The sequence below is a fragment of the Phyllostomus hastatus genome, unplaced genomic scaffold, assembly GCF_019186645.2.
Source record: "Phyllostomus hastatus isolate PE091 unplaced genomic scaffold, TTU_PhHast_1.1 phas_contig_133, whole genome shotgun sequence".
Taxonomy (NCBI): domain Eukaryota; kingdom Metazoa; phylum Chordata; class Mammalia; order Chiroptera; family Phyllostomidae; genus Phyllostomus; species Phyllostomus hastatus.
In genome coordinates, this window is record NW_025333577.1 from 2,058,635 (window position 1) to 2,075,263 (window position 16,629).

Here is a 16,629-nt window from a genome sequence, read left to right on the forward strand (position 1 = left end):
GCATATCAGTAACAGTAGGCTAGCTTGATAGTGATGGTGAATAAACAGACTGCCTGGGCCAGGAAGATGGGCATGACTTTCACCTGTTATGTAGGTGGGAGGCTGTTCCTTTGCTTACAACACCTGTGAGAGAGCTTGGAAACAGTTCGGTTTGCTCCAGCCACGGGGCCATACCTGCCTGGACTAACAATGGCGGCCAACAAAGACAGAAAATACCAGAGTGCTAGCAGGTGTAGGCCATTGTGGGAGGTGTGAGAAGTGGGGATACAGAGGAGGAGCAAGGTTGGGGGTTTAAGGTAAAAGGCAGGCATCCATGTGCAGCAAGACCACGCATGTCAAAAAGGAGAGAAGGGCCTTAGGCAGTGCCACGTGGTTTTGGATTAAGAACTGGAGATGGCAGCAACTAAACCAGACTGGCCAGAAAGCCTGTAGTAGATGACTGCCACTCGGAGCCATTGAACGCTGAGGAAAGATGCTTCCCTTCCACACAAGGCTTCTCCTGGGGCGGGTGGTTGGGACTCCCTCTTGACTCACGGGCTGCTAGGCGCGTGGCCACTGAATCTGGTGAAAATACGAACCAGGAAGGCGGGGGGAGGGGGGCGGGCGGCGGGCGGGGATAGCGGGCAGTTGTCTGCACTGCACAGACGCAAGTGAGAAGTTCCACTGCGAAGCCCCTGGTGACCCCCCGCTAGGGCTGGGTCACGGACCAACCCCGCCGCCGCTCCTTCCCGCCTAGCCTACGAGGTCCAGGTCCGCTGGGGGCCGCCCCGCTGTGGTGCCCCGGTGCGCCGAGTGCTGGTCTCTGCAGCCCTCGCCCCACTCCCCACCGAGCCCTGCAGCCCCGGTGCGGGGCGCCCATCACATCCTGCTGCCCAGGCCACGGCGTTTGGGACCGCGAGGCGCACGTGGGGGTGGGAGAGGGTGTCCCGCTGAGGGTCCGCGGTGTGAACGCGAGCAGGGCCTTCTGACACAGGAGGATATGGGGACCCGGCTCCTTGCATCTTCAGGGTCCGAGAGTGTGAGGAGTGGCTCGTGGACTAGCAGGTGAAGGGCTGTACCTTTGTTTTTAGGACACTGGAAGACATGGGGGTTGTTTGGAGGAGGACACGGTCTGAATTAAGCTTTAAAACTTCAGCAAGAACTGCACAGAGGAAGGGTAGACTGGTTGGTAATAATAGTTAGGAAATCATCAGTGGTTTTTTAAAGCGAGGGCTGAAAGATTGATATGGGTCAGGATATTTAAACAGGCTCAAATTTATCCTACTAATTGTTTACTAAATGTAATGGAAAACTGGTATGTTTAAAGTTGAGAAGCCTGACAAAATTAAAATGATAAAAATTAACATAATCACTATTGAAAAACATGCGACATCATGTGCCTTCTGATACGATATCTTGACAACGACATAGTGTCACTCTGCTGTTTCCCAGTTAGATATTCCAAAGCTTCTTCTAGTCATTTGAAAGCATTTGAGAGACAGGGAAGATTTTAAAACCAATGAACCTGTAATCTTCAAAAGTTGACAAGTTCAAAGAACTCAGTTGAAAGCTAAAGAACTTTTACTTAAAAATATTAGAGGAATCTAAAGCCACATGAAAACTAAATGCAACACATGAATTTGGATTTGGCCCTGCAAAATTAAAATACTCAAGAAGGGCACTGTCTTGACAAATGATGGCCATGTGTTCTCCATTGCTTCAATTAAATTATGCCCATGGTGAAATTCCTGATTTTATTATAGTTCTCTGATTGTATACAAAAAAGTTTCTGGCCTAGCTGGTGTAGCTCAGTGGATTTAGTGTGGGCTGAGAACTAAAGGGTCACTGATTTGATTCCCAGTCAGGGCACATGCCTAGGTTGTGGGACAGGTCCTCAGTGGGGGCCACATGAGAGTCAACCACATATTGATGATTTTCTCCCTCTTGTTCTCCCTCCCTTCCCCTCTCTCTAAAAAATAAATAACTAAAATCTTTAGAAAACAAGAAAGTTTCTGTGCTTCCAGGAATTATGCACTGAAGTATTCAGTGGTAAAGAGGAGAAACTTTCCAAATTACACATCAATCATTCAGAGGTTATAGTATATGTATGTGTGTATATAAACATACAAATACATGAGTATGATGTGTTTTTATAAAGAAAGGGAGAAAGGACAAACTAAATGGGACAAAAGAGAACCATTTATTAAATTGTATAAAAGTGTTTATGAGTGTAACTTTTTAAATCCTTGCAGCAATTCTTTAAGTTTGAAATTATATCAAAATTTTTAAAATACAAAAATCATGTCATTTGCTTGCCTAGTGGGAAACTAGATATATCTCACAATCAACTCAAATGAATTAAAGTATTTAATGCAATTTCAGCCCTTCCTGACAGTTTAATTTTTTTCTTTTGTCCTCTCCCAAGGACATTTTTTTTCATTGCATTTTTTAGAGAGAGAGGAAAGGTAGAGATAAACATCCATGTGAGACAAGCATCTATTTGATGTCTTTGTACACACCCAGACCTGAAATCCAAGCTGGGACTGCTTGGGGGACAGTGGGGAGTGGCACAGGATGCGGGTGGGGGGGGATGAATTGTCATGGCACCTATGCCCAGAAGGGGATAAACCCACAACCCAGGTATGCGCCCTGACCTGAAATCAAACTCACAACCCTTTGGTTATGGAACCATGCTCCAACTACTGAGTCACACTAGCCAGGACCTTCCTGACATTTTTTAAAACAAACTATAATTAGGAGGACTCTTCCTTAAACTTCTGTAGGTACTAAAAACAACAGTAAAAATATCCTATTGCAAGCACTACACATAAGATTTATTATTAAAATATTTCACCTCAGTTCAGGGATGAAAGGACAACTACCACTCTGTATATTGACTTTCAGTGTTAGTCCATAGGGACAGTTTAGTCAATGATAGGGAAAATACGCATGTATATGGTTTGGAAAGGGAGAAATCATCTTGGTTTTCTTCATCTCATTAGAGTGTTTTCTAACATGGTGTCTTCAGTGTGAGTCCTACCAGGACATCCTTTTGAGTGTGCACCCAATGCCTTCTCCCATGTTTCACTACACCTGCGTCCTGTTCTATCTTTTCCATAGAGCCCACCAGCTTCTAATGACATATTGCATGACTTAATATCTTGGAAACATCACTTATAATCTGTTTCCCTGAACCAGAATAAAAATTCCGTAAGGGCAAAATCATCTTAATGTTTTATGTGCAGATACATCTTCTATACCAAGAGAAGTGTGTGACCCACATAAGCTATAAAATTAATCTTCCTTGAAACACTGAATAAGTGTGTCACTGCAATACTTCTGTCTATTTGAGGTACTCTGGCTACTCCTAACTCCTGAGTTATTGTCCTCCCTTCAGTCTGATTTCCCACAGGGTCTTAGGAATTAAAAAAGAACCATATTTTGAAGAGAAACCACCAAGGTGACAAGGCAATTAAAAATCCAGCAGAGTTGGTGTTGACATCTCTCACTCACTAGATCTCTGTGTCCTCTACTGAACTTCCACTGGGATTATTATTGGTTTCAAATGGGTGGTCTCCCTGGTCTTTTCTGCCACTTCACATGGGTATTTTCCTGCTTCACTTTAATAGCTTTCTGTACTTTCCACAATTAGCAAATGTTTTTCAGAGACACTCTCTGCTCCCCTTGCAGACATTGTCACTATAATCCCATATGGAATGATAATCACTTTCCAACAAGGAGATGAGATAATGAAAGCCACAACCTTTATAACAGGTTGAGATGCTACTTTCCACACCTGCACAGGTGCCTCCCGGGCACCCACTGCCCCAGCTGCAAATGCCAGCCAGATAAGTAGCAACTCTGTTCAGATAAGTATCCAATTCTGAGATGGACTTCTTTAGAAAATTCAGTGATAACATATGATAAATGATTCTGTGTCTTGGGATTGGAACATAAAACTATAACACATACACAGACACACACACATGTATATCTGGGACAGATTTATTTTAGGAAAGTGATGTCATATTGCCAGGCTCATTCACCTGTGTTGAGACTGTCTGATACCTCTCCTCCCTGTTACAGCTCTCTCTGAAGTCATCTCTTCTCTGTCCCTGACCGCACTCAGGGACCCACAGGATTTCACTGTCAGGCTTCATGTTCCAGGCAAGTGACAAACAATAAGTCAGACAAGATGGGTTCTAGCTGCTGAGGCAATACTGGTGTCTGACTGACAGGTGCTGTATGTGAATTTGCTTTTCTTTTTGTTTTGTGGGAGAGTATGTTGGACTAAATGGAGTCTGTAAGAATATGTTCTAATGTTTCTTTCCTTATGAGGACAGGAACATTTATTTAGAGAAAAGGAATGCTCATTCCATCTCCCACATTAGGGACAAAAAATAAAAAAGCTTAATTAAGGAAACCTGTGGCTCAGTATTATACTTGACGAGGCCTTTTAGGGAGGTCTTGGATGTTTTCTGCCGCACACCCAACAGTGTTACTTCTCTCCAAGTTTTGCTTTCTTTTAGTGAGAAATGGCATTTATGTATCACAGTTAATTACTATAGGGGGTCATTACCGAGGACCACCTAGTAGACTCTTTCAGGAAAGTAAATAGGGAATATATATGTGTTTTAAATTTATGTACTACATGCATTATTTCTTTTCAAATTTATAGGATTATAGATTTTGTTTAAAATTATATTTCATGCATATATAACCTTTTGTCTTTTACACAAAAAATCTTATTTACCAGTTATATTTTTTAACTGAATTTATATGGATGACATTGGTTAATAAAATATATAAGTTTCAGGGGTACAATTCTATAAGACATTATCTGTATATTGTACTGTGTGTTCACTACTCCAAGGTACCAATTAAATTAATAGACTAATTCACATGTTTCAATTTAGTGATGTTAGGATAATTTGCAGTTTACCATTTTTTTTCAAGTGTTTCTGCCTTCATCTTTGCCTCTGATTTCCAGTAACTTGACCTTTTTCTTACAAGTACACATAGAATACCATGTTGATAGACAATCAGCATAATTTTTTCATTTCACTTTGAATTTTATGGATTCTAACATCTGATTTTTATTGTTTTTCAACAATTGTGTGATATATTTATATTTCTATATGTCAAAAACAGAACTCAGACTACTTCATGAAGCCTAGCCTACATTTCCAGCCCTTTATCCAGATCATTTCTACCCCCAAACTTCTGTGTTTATATTCTTAAAAAATACTCTTACACATTTTCTGTATCTTGCCTTTTTAATGTGAGACTATATCGTGGGGAAGGGTGGTATCTGTATACAGAGTCTCCCTCCCTCCTCTCTGCCTCTGCAGGGAACCCGGTTGTGCAGTTGAGCCTCCTGCATTCACCCTGGACATTCATACCAAGACTGTTTAACATCCAAGTCTTTATTGAACTGCCTTTGAAACGTGAGCCAAAAATTCTAATTGTCCAGTTCAAGTAAGAATATATGGAAGAGCATAAGCCTTAAAAAGTGAAGGACATGGTAATGGTGACACGTTTATCTTCCTTTTTGCCCTTCATTTCTCTGACTTTAGTTAAAACCCATACCCTGCAGTTTCTGATGCAATGCTCTCCGCCAGCTTGGACATGAGGATTGTGTTCCTCACTCAGACAGGAATTGGCCTCCTGGGAAATATCTTCCTCCTTTGTCTTTATACCTTCACTTCCCTCACCCAGCATAATTTTAGACCCACAGACCTCATTCTCTTGCAGCTGGTCTCAGCCAATTGTGTGACTCTTTTCTCTAAAGGCATCCCTCAGGCAATGGCAGCTTCTGGATGGAGGTATTTCCTGGATGATAATGGTTGTAAATGTGTCTTCTATTTTTTACAGCATGGGCATAGGAGTTTCCTTAAGAACCATCTGTCTCTACTTTGGCTTCCAGGCCATTAAGCTGAACCCCAGTATTTGGAGGTGGATGGAGCTCAAGATTAGATCCCTGAAGTTCATTGCCTTCCTCTGTTCCCTTTGCTGGTTCCTGCAAATTTTGATAAATTCATTTGTTCCCATGGTAATAAATGGTCCCTTGAACGGGAAGAACTTCAGTGTGGAAAATAATTATGTATACTGTTCTTGGCATACAAATGAGGGTTTTGCAGGCTCATTTACTACAGTGATTTATTATTGCCCTCACTTTATGAGTTTGGGCTTCGTGATCTGGGCCAGTAGCTCACTGGTTCTTGTCCTGCACAGACACAAGCAGCGAGTCCAATACATTTGCAGCAGCAGACTCTCCCACAGACCTTCCTTTGAGGCTAAAGCCACATGCATCATCCTGATCCTGATGAGCAATTTTGTTACAGTGTATTCAGCCTATTTAATTTTGTCAGTTTATACAACTCTACCAACAAATCAAGGCCAGTGGATGCTGAACATCTCTGAGATTGTGGTATCATCTTTTCCAGCATTCTTCCCCTTTGTGCTCATCATCAGTGACACCCGGATCTCTCAGCTCTGCTTGCCCTGCTGGGATAGGGAAATGCATTTCTTAATCTAGTCCTAGTTCCATCAGTCTCTTCTCAGTGTCATTAAATATTCATCCCAACATTTGTTAATGTTTGGGGACATCTGAAATGTAAGGAATGTGTGATGCTGTTGCAAATAAGGGCAGTCATGTGCCTGCCTGCATCAGTGCTAACAGGGAGCTAAAAGTGAACATCACATGTATAATGAAACAAAAAATCCTTATTCTAATTGTTATGTTCTTCAGTGGGGAAGGCCTGGACACTTAAAATGCAATAATGGAGGGAAATTCCTGAATTTAAGGCCCCTGGGAAGTCTATCTACTTTGGGCGTCTTAGAGAGCCCTGGAAACTGTTTTCTTTTGTTTTGTTTAAATATATTTTCAAACATTGTTGAGTTCATCTTTTTATGACAGGGAAAAATTACCTGTGAAGACCCATGTGAGAAAGACATGTACAACCTCATGGGAGTGAGATGAATCCTGAATGTTGGGAGTGTGGATAGATGGGAGCACAGCAGAACTGAAGGTGATGGATGTTCTGGGTAACTGCTGAGGACAGTCTGAGAAGTCCCAACTTTCCTTTGAGAACATTATGGACAGAGAAGGTAAACAATCTAGTGGGTAAAAAAGACGTGCTTTTAATTTCAAATTATATATAAACTCTAAATAAACTAATCTTGTTTTTTCTAGTAATACTATAACTATTATTTAGCTCAAATGAAAAGTGTTTCATATGAATTAACTCTCAAAGGAAACACATGATCAGTTTCTCATGGGTCATTTTAAGTATCTAAATAATTTAAATTATTTTTTCTCATCTACATTCACCTAAATCAAAAAAGTTCAAGACTTTCCTATCCTAAAAATAACAGCTGTATTTTTTCCAGGTCTGATTATTTCTGTCTAGAAAATTAAGCATGGTCTTCAGTACTGTAAAAGATTTATGTATCATTCATTATCTATAATTTCATCTACTCATTCAAATTTAATATATTTTATAGCAATGTCTGTAGTTATGCCTATCAAAATATCAATAGTGTTTTTAGTACCAAAGCGTAAGTCTTCATACTTTGCTTAATTCTAAAATTTTGAAATCTTCTTATTCCTTTTTAAAATAAATACATATGCTATAACTATATCTTATTTATTTTGAAGGAAATGATCTGTGAGGGATCTTTGTCATTCATATTGCCCTACTTTTCACCAGATTTAACATTAGTTATAGGGTTCGCTGATTTGGATATCACATTCCCAAAGTATGAACAATGATCTGAGTTAAAAAATTAAATCAGTCATATGGAGTACAATCAATATTTTTAACTTTATCCAGTGATAGATGGTCACCAGACTTTTGCAATCATTGTATAAGGTATATAAATGTTAAGTACTCTGTTGTACACCCACAACTAACATAATACTGTAGGTAAAGTATACTTTACTTTAGCAATCCAGAATGTAAATTTTTAAAAAAAATTAAGGTGGTGATAAATAGATATAGATTTGTCTTTTTTTGGTTACTTTCTTAGAATGAAACTTTCTTGAAGTGAGTGGTGGGTGACATTGCAGAAGGGATTTTATCTTTTGTGATCAATTGGCCTGTAATGAAAACCTTTAGCACCTTAAGTTAGGAGTATACTTAAGGAATATTTTAGAAGTCATCTCAGTCCTGGTCCATGTGGCTCACTTGGTAGGAGTATCATTCGATGAATGAAAGGTTGCCAGTTCAATCTCTGGTCTGAGCACGTATGATCCATGGTTCAGGCATGTCTGGGAGGCAATCAATCAATGCTCCTCTCATGCATTGATGTTTCTTTTCCTCCTTTCCTCTCTCTCCAAAAGCAATGAAAAAAAATGTCATTGGGTGAGGATGAAAAAAAAATTAACTAACTCACCTGAATTCCTAAGTGATATGGCTCAGTTGGTTGGAGGTTGTCCTACAAAGCAAAAGGTCACAGGTTCAATTCCCAGTCAGGGCACATTCCGGGTTGCAGGTTCCTGGATGGGTGCTTACAAGAGGCAACTGATTGATGTTTCTCTCTCACATGGGTGTTTCTTTCCCTCTTCCTATCCTTCCCTACTTCTCTCTCTAAAAATAAGTAAATAAATAAAAAGTTACCACAAGAATATTATATCCTTATTTACATGGGTTTATACAGTCATGAGAAAGTTTGAAGCTTGTGCAAAAATATGAGGCCCTATGATACTTTAAATATTGGTCTTTTTTTAAGAATTCCTTCCTGAGCAGAGAAGTAGGAAATGCCTCTGAGTCAGTTCAGTCTGTCCTGCTCCTCCTCTCCACTAAAAAGTAAAATTCCAAAATACTTCCTTCCAAAGCCTGAAGGCCAGTAATATAAGTTCCCTAAGTGTTTTCTACATATAAGGCTGTTTTCCATAGACCATCATAGCTGAGTGAGGGTCCTAATTCAAGACTCAACCCTGAGGGGATAGCCATGGCTGAGACCTGCCCTATCCAATAAGATCTGTACTGATATGTCCTCATTTGCGCCTAGTAATTGGTCAGTCAGAGCAGTTTCATAACAACCAATCAGAATGCACAATTTGAACCAGTCAGGACCATGCTACAAAATTGGACCAATGAGAATTGTATGATTTGAATTCCTCATTTGTATAAACATGGACCAAACTCAAATAAGGGAAGGAATTTTGTAAGTGAGCCTCCCCCATGTTGCAATGAAGTACAGTTTCATTCTCCTCTGGAGGCTTCCTCTTCCCAGTGTGTAAATGGTTTACCTGATTAAATTTCTTTTTTTTACTGTAGCCCAGACTGGAGACTCCTGCTGGTATCATGTTGATGGCAGCAAACTTTTCTTGACAATCATCATTTTGTACATTGTATCCCTAGTACTTAATTATTGCATCTCTTAATAACAAATACCTTTATTACTATGAATGTAAGTAGCCCCAGGAAGAGCCAAAGCATTAGTATGGGATCAACCTTTGTAGACCGCATTCCTCACAATTTGCAGAAATGTATGTATTCTCACTACATCACAACAATTTGTTTCAAGGGGCATAAATGTTCATGGAAAAAATACAATCAAACCACATTGTTTTTGTTATTGAGGTTTTGTGTTTGGTCCTTATAGTCTGGACCAGTGACCCCATGGTTCTTGTCCTGCATAGGAAAATGCAATGGGCCCTTGAAATTCACAACCACAGTCTTTCCCACAGGTCTTTTAATGAAACTATGGCAAATGCACCATCCGGATCTCCATGAGCTCTGCTTTGACTCTCTAGCTGCTGTTTTGTCATCGTGGACAACCCAGATTGTGAACCCAAGTCATTGTCTGATGAACACCTCTGTATGGGTGTCTTCAAGCTCACCCTCTTACCATTCCTTGTCAGTAAAATCCACGTCTCAGGGCTGCACTTTGCCAGCTAGGCTAGGGAGACATATATTCCAGGTAGTGCCTCTGGATACAGGTTTCCTCCAGAACAGCCCATGACTTATTTAAACACCTTTGAACACTCTTTGCAGGCTTTTGTGTTATGTTGTTTCACATGCAAAGTCACTGAGATTCCATATTGACAGAGATGGTGGCATTCTGGCATTGTTTTTTCTTAACTGGGGAACCTTGTGTGAATTTCAGGTATGCAATAAAATTCACTCAGAAAGTTCATGCTAACAAACTTCAGATAGCTACTCTGCAGTGCCATGCAAGTCATCCATTGCCCCCGGTCAGGATAGTTACCACCAGTGTTGGTCCCAGAGGCTGAGTTGTGGCTCCTCCCAGCACAGGCTTAGTGCAGTCCATGGGGCCAGAGTCCCCATTCAAACACCGCCTGATTCTGCCAGCCTCCAGCAGGGCCCTCCAAGTGGGATCCCCTGTAGTCAACTGCTGGTGGCACAAGGGTCAGGGACAGTGGAAGCAGCTCTGAGGCTCAGAACTTTGAGGCAGAGCTTTCCAGCATCCAGACCCCACATGTGATTGTGCACCCTGTAAGATGCCTACCAGGGAGGCCAGTGAAGGGGGCCATGCAGGGACCCAGCCCAGAGCAACTTCAGATAAGAAATGAGCTCCTGGGCAGGATATGGCCGGGACTCCACGGCCCTTGCTATAGGCCTCTGGGGGCTTTAGACATCGTGCAGATGAGACCCTGGCCTGCCACCAGGTCTGACCAGCCTGGAGTCTGCTCCTTCCCATCCTGACCTGGCCCAATGAAGGGTTGTGATGACAGCACATGAGGAACAGTCAGATGACATTTGCTCACTTCCAGGTTCAGGGTTGCAGGTGTGGCTGAAAGATGCTGGAGTGGCTGACCACATGGGTCTGAAACTCTGAGAGTGGCTAAAATAATGTGTTCGTCCTCTCAGAGCATTTGAGCAAAACTGGTGGTCACTTAGCCCCCCCACCCCAAATCACCCCCTAGAAGGACAAGTTTCTTCCTCCCAGTGCAAGAGACAAATGCCAGCTTCCAGGCTCCTCCCAGTGCTCGGGCATGTGTTTGAGCACTTCCAGGTATCAGACACTCGAGTCCCTGTGCTGTGTCAGGTGAAGGGTGCTGGAAAAAAGTCCTGTTTGTCCAGATGGGGTGGGACCTTCAGGGTCCTCCCTGGGTTGATTAGTTTGACCTGGGCTCCTGAGCTCTGGGCTATAACCAGAGGACGGGACAGAGGGGGCATTTTTCTACTGAACAGAATCCATTCTGAGGTTCTGAGACATTGCCTGGGGAACCAAGAAATTCCCATGACTACTGTTATTGTGATATTTGCTCTATTGCAGTTGGTCTGTAACCAAACCCATATTGTCTCCAAGGAATGTAATAGGTGTGGAATAGGGTCCAGAACTTGGGGTGTCGAGGAATGTAGGATATCCCCCATAAACCTGGCTATGGGATGAGAGACTTGGAACAGGGCCATTGAGAGTTACTTTGCATATCAGTAACAGTAGGCTAGCTTGATAGTGATGGTGAATAAACAGACTGCCTGGGCCAGGAAGATGGGCATGACTTTTACCTGTTATGTAGGTGGGAGGCTGTTCCTTTGCTTACAACACCTGTGAGAGAGCTTGGAAACAGTTCGGTTTGCTCCAGCCACGGGGCCATACCTGCCTGGACTAACAATGGCGGCCAACAAAGACAGAAAATACCAGAGTGCTAGCAGGTGTAGGCCATTGTGGGAGGTGTGAGAAGTGGGGATACAGAGGAGGAGCAAGGTTGGGGGTTTAAGGTAAAAGGCAGGCATCCATGTGCAGCAAGACCACGCATGTCAAAAAGGAGAGAAGGGCCTTAGGCAGTGCCACGTGGTTTTGGATTAAGAACTGGAGATGGCAGCAACTAAACCAGACTGGCCAGAAAGCCTGTAGTAGATGACTGCCACTCGGAGCCATTGAACGCTGAGGAAAGATGCTTCCCTTCCACACAAGGCTTCTCCTGGGGCGGGTGGTTGGGACTCCCTCTTGACTCACGGGCTGCTAGGCGCGTGGCCACTGAGTCTGGTGAAAATACGAACCAGGAAGGCGGGGGGGGGGGGGGATAGCGGGCAGTTGTCTGCACTGCACAGACGCAAGTGAGAAGTTCCACTGCGAAGCCCCTGGTGACCCCCGCTAGGGCTGGGTCACGGACCAACCCCGCCGCCGCTCCTTCCCGCCTAGCCTACGAGGTCCAGGTCCGCTGGGGGCCGCCCCGCTGTGGTGCCCCGGTGCGCCGAGTGCTGGTCTCTGCAGCCCTCGCCCCACTCCCCACCGAGCCCTGCAGCCCCGGTGCGGGGCGCCCATCACATCCTGCTGCCCAGGCCACGGCGTTTGGGACCGCGAGGCGCACGTGGGGGTGGGAGAGGGTGTCCCGCTGAGGGTCCGCGGTGTGAACGCGAGCAGGGCCTTCTGACACAGGAGGATATGGGGACCCGGCTCCTTGCATCTTCAGGGGTCCGAGAGTGTGAGGAGTGGCTCGTGGACTAGCAGGTGAAGGGCTGTACCTTTGTTTTTAGGACACTGGAAGACATGGGGGTTGTTTGGAGGAGGACACGGTCTGAATTAAGCTTTAAAACTTCAGCAAGAACTGCACAGAGGAAGGGTAGACTGGTTGGTAATAATAGTTAGGAAATCATCAGTGGTTTTTAAAGCGAGGGCTGAAAGATTGATATGGGTCAGGATATTTAAACAGGCTCAAATTTATCCTACTAATTGTTTACTAAATGTAATGGAAAACTGGTATGTTTAAAGTTGAGAAGCCTGACAAAATTAAAATGATAAAAATTAACATAATCACTATTGAAAAACATGCGACATCATGTGCCTTCTGATACGATATCTTGACAACGACATAGTGTCACTCTGCTGTTTCCCAGTTAGATATTCCAAAGCTTTTTCTAGTCATTTGAAAGCATTTGAGAGACAGGGAAGATTTTAAAACCAATGAACCTGTAATCTTCAAAAGTTGACAAGTTCAAAGAACTCAGTTGAAAGCTAAAGAACTTTTACTTAAAAATATTAGAGGAATCTAAAGCCACATGAAAACTAAATGCAACACATGAATTTGGATTTGGCCCTGCACAAATTAAAATACTCAAGAAGGGCACTGTCTTGACAAATGATGGCCATGTGTTCTCCATTGCTTCAATTAAATTATTCCCATGTTGAAATTCCTGATTTTATTATAGTTCTCTGATTGTATACAAAAAAGTTTCTGGCCTAGCTGGTGTAGCTCAGTGGATTTAGTGTGGGCTGAGAACCAAATGTTCACTGATTTGATTCCCAGTCAGGGCACATGCCTAGGTTGTGGGCCAGGTCCCCAGTGGGGGCCACATGAGAGTCAACCACATATTGGTGATTTTCTCCCTCTTGTTCTCCCTCCCTTCCCCTCTCTCTAAAAAATAAATAACTAAAATCTTTAGAAAACAAGAAAGTTTCTGTGCTTTCAGGAATTATGCACTGAAGTATTCAGTGGTAAAGAGGAGAAACTTTCCAAATTACACACCGATCATTCAGAGGTTATAGCATATGTATGTGTGTATATAAACATACAAATACATGAGTATGATGTGTTTTTATAAAGAAAGGGAGAAAGGACAAACTAAATGGGACAAAAGAGAACCATTTATTAAATTTATAAAAGTGTTTATAAGTGTAACTTTTTAAATCCTTGCAGCAATTCTTTAAGTTTGAAATTATATCAAAATTTTTAAAATACAAAAATCATGTCATTTGCTTGCCTAGTGGGAAACTAGATATATCTCACAATCAACTCAAATGAATTAAAGTATTTAATGCAATTTCAGCCCTTCCTGACAGTTTAATTTTTTTCTTTTGTCCTCTCCCAAGGACATTTTTTTTTTCATTGCTTTTTTAGAGAGAGAGGAAAGGTAGAGATAAACATCCATGTGAGACAAGCATCTATTTGATGTCTTTGTACACACCCAGACCTGAAATCCAAGCTGGGACTGCTTGGGGACAGTGGGGGTGGCACAGGATGAGGGTGGGGGGATGAATGTCATGGCACCTATGCCCAGAAGGGGATAAACCCACAACCCAGGTATGCGCCCTGACCTGAAATCAAACTCACAACCCTTTGGTTATGGAACCATGCTCCAACTACTGAGTCACACTAGCCAGGACCTTCCTGACATCTTTAAAACAAACTATAATTAGGAGGACTCTTCCTTAAACTTCTGTAGGTACCAAAAACAACAGTAAAATATCCTATTGCAAGCACTACACATAAGATTTATTATTAAAATATTTCACCTCAGTTCAGGGATGAAAGGACAACTACCACTCTGTATATTGACTTTCAGTGTTAGTCCATAGGGACAGTTTAGTCAATGATAGGGAAAATACGCATGTATATGGTTTGGAAAGGGAGAAATCATCTTGGTTTTCTTCATCTCATTAGAGTGTTTTCTAACATGGTGTCTTCAGTGTGAGTCCTACCAGGACATCCTTTTGAGTGTGCACCCAATGCCTTCTCCCATGTTTCACTACACCTGCGTCCTGTTCTATCTTTTCCATAGAGCCCACCAGCTTCTAATGACATATTGCATGACTTAATATCTTGGAAACATCACTTATAATCTGTTTCCCTGAACCAGAATAAAAATTCCGTAAGGGCAAAATCATCTTAATGTTTTATGTGCAGATACATCTTCTATACCAAGAGAAGTGTGTGACCCACATAAGCTATAAAATTAATCTTCCTTGAAACACTGAATAAATGTGAAACTGTAATACTTGTGTCTATTTGAGCCACTTTGGCTACTCCTAACTACTCAGTTACTGTCTTCCCTTTAGTCTGACTTCTCTCAGAGTCTCAGGGATTAAAAAAGAACCATATTTTGAAGAGAAACCACCAAGGTGACAAGGCGATTAAAAATCCAGCAGAGTTGGTGTTGACATCTCTCACTCACTAGATCTCAGTGTCCTCTACTGAACTGCCACTGGGATTATTGTTGGTTCCAAATGTGTGGTCTCCCCTAGCCTTTTCTGTCACCTTTCTTTGGCATTTTCCTTCTTCACTTTAACAACTTTCTGAAACAATTAGTCAATGTTTTTCAGAGACACTCTGCTCCCCTTGAAGACAGTGTCACTACAATCCCAGGTGAAATGATAATTGCTTCCCAACAAGGAGATGAGATCATGAAAGCCACAACCTTTATATCAGGTTCAGATGCCACTTTCCATACCTGCACAGGTGCCTCCCAGGCATCCACTGCCCCAGCTACAAATGCCAGCCAGGTAAGTAGAAACTCTGTTCAGATAAGTATCAGATTCTGAGGTGGACTTCTTTAGAAAATTCAGTGATAACATATGAAAAATGGCTCTGTGTCTTAGGATTGGAACCCAAAAGTATAAAACATATACAGACATGCATGTATATGCAGGATAGATTTAGTTTAGGAAACTGATGTCACATTGCCAGCCTTATTTACCTGCATTGAGACTGCCTGACACCTCCCTTTTAAAGCTCTCTCTGAAGTCGTCCCTCCCATGTCCCTGATCGCACACAGGGACCCATGGGTTTTCACTGTCCAGGCTTCATGTTCCAGGCAAGTGACGAACAATAACACAGAGAAGATGAACTCCAGCTGCTGAGGCAACACCAGTACCTGAGTTATAGGTGCTGTATGTCATTTTGCTTTTGTTTTGCTTTTGTTTTGTAGAGTATGTTGGACTAAATGGAGTCTGTAATAATGTGTCGGTAACTTTTCTTTCATTGTGAGAACATTAACATTTATTTAGAGAAAAGGAAGATTCATTTCATCTCCCACATTAGGGACAAAAATAAAAAGCTTAATTAAGGAAACCTGTGGCTCACTATTATATTTGACAAAGCCTTTTAGGGAGGTCTTGGATATTTTCTGCCCCACACCCAACAGTGTCACTTATCTTCAAGTTTTGCTTTCTTCTAGTAAGAAATGGCATTTATGTATTACAGTTAATTACTGTAGATGGTCATTACCATGGACCACCTAGTAGACTCAGGAAACTAAATAGGAAATACATATGTGCCTAAAAATTATACAATCCATGCACTATTTCTTTCCAAATTTATAGGATTATAGATTTTGGTTAAAATTGTATTTCATGCATATATAATCTTTTCTCTTACACAGAAAGTCTTATTTACCAATTACCATATTTTTGGACCATAAGATGTACCTAGGTTTTAGAGGAGGAAAATAGGGGAAAAAATTTGGAGCAAAAAATGTAAAATATTTAATGACATAAATAATTTAATATTTCACCAATGTAAATGTAAACAGGACTCAAAAGCAGCATTAATAACTATTACTGACTTTAAGCTTTAAGTACGGAAACTCCTCTAACCATCAGGGAACCCCAAGAACTCCTCATCACTACTGTCCACATTTATGAAGCTCAGTTCCTCAGAATCACTAGTATCACTGTCTTCACTCTGTTCACAGAGGATGTCATCTTCAGAGCCATCTAAGGCATTGCTGTAGCCACATTTTTTGAAGGACCTCACAACAGTTTCATCCTTAACTGACTGCCATGAGGTTTTCACCCACTCATAGTGGGTAATAGTGGGCCTCTTCATTCATCCAGTTGGTGTCAGATCATGATCTCCAGCAGCTGTCCATTTGTTCCACTCTTCTCTCATGAAAACTTTAAATGGCTTTTGATAGAAATGCCCAAAGTTTGCAAATGGCTGGTAAGCCCCCCCAG

General features: G+C 41.9%; 1 pseudogene; it reads left to right on the forward strand.

Annotated features, from left to right (window-relative positions):
• The first annotated feature begins 5,586 nt into the window (after positions 1–5,586).
• Positions 5,587–6,517, forward strand: LOC123826003 (annotated as a pseudogene).
• Positions 6,518–16,629: the final 10,112 nt, after the last annotated feature.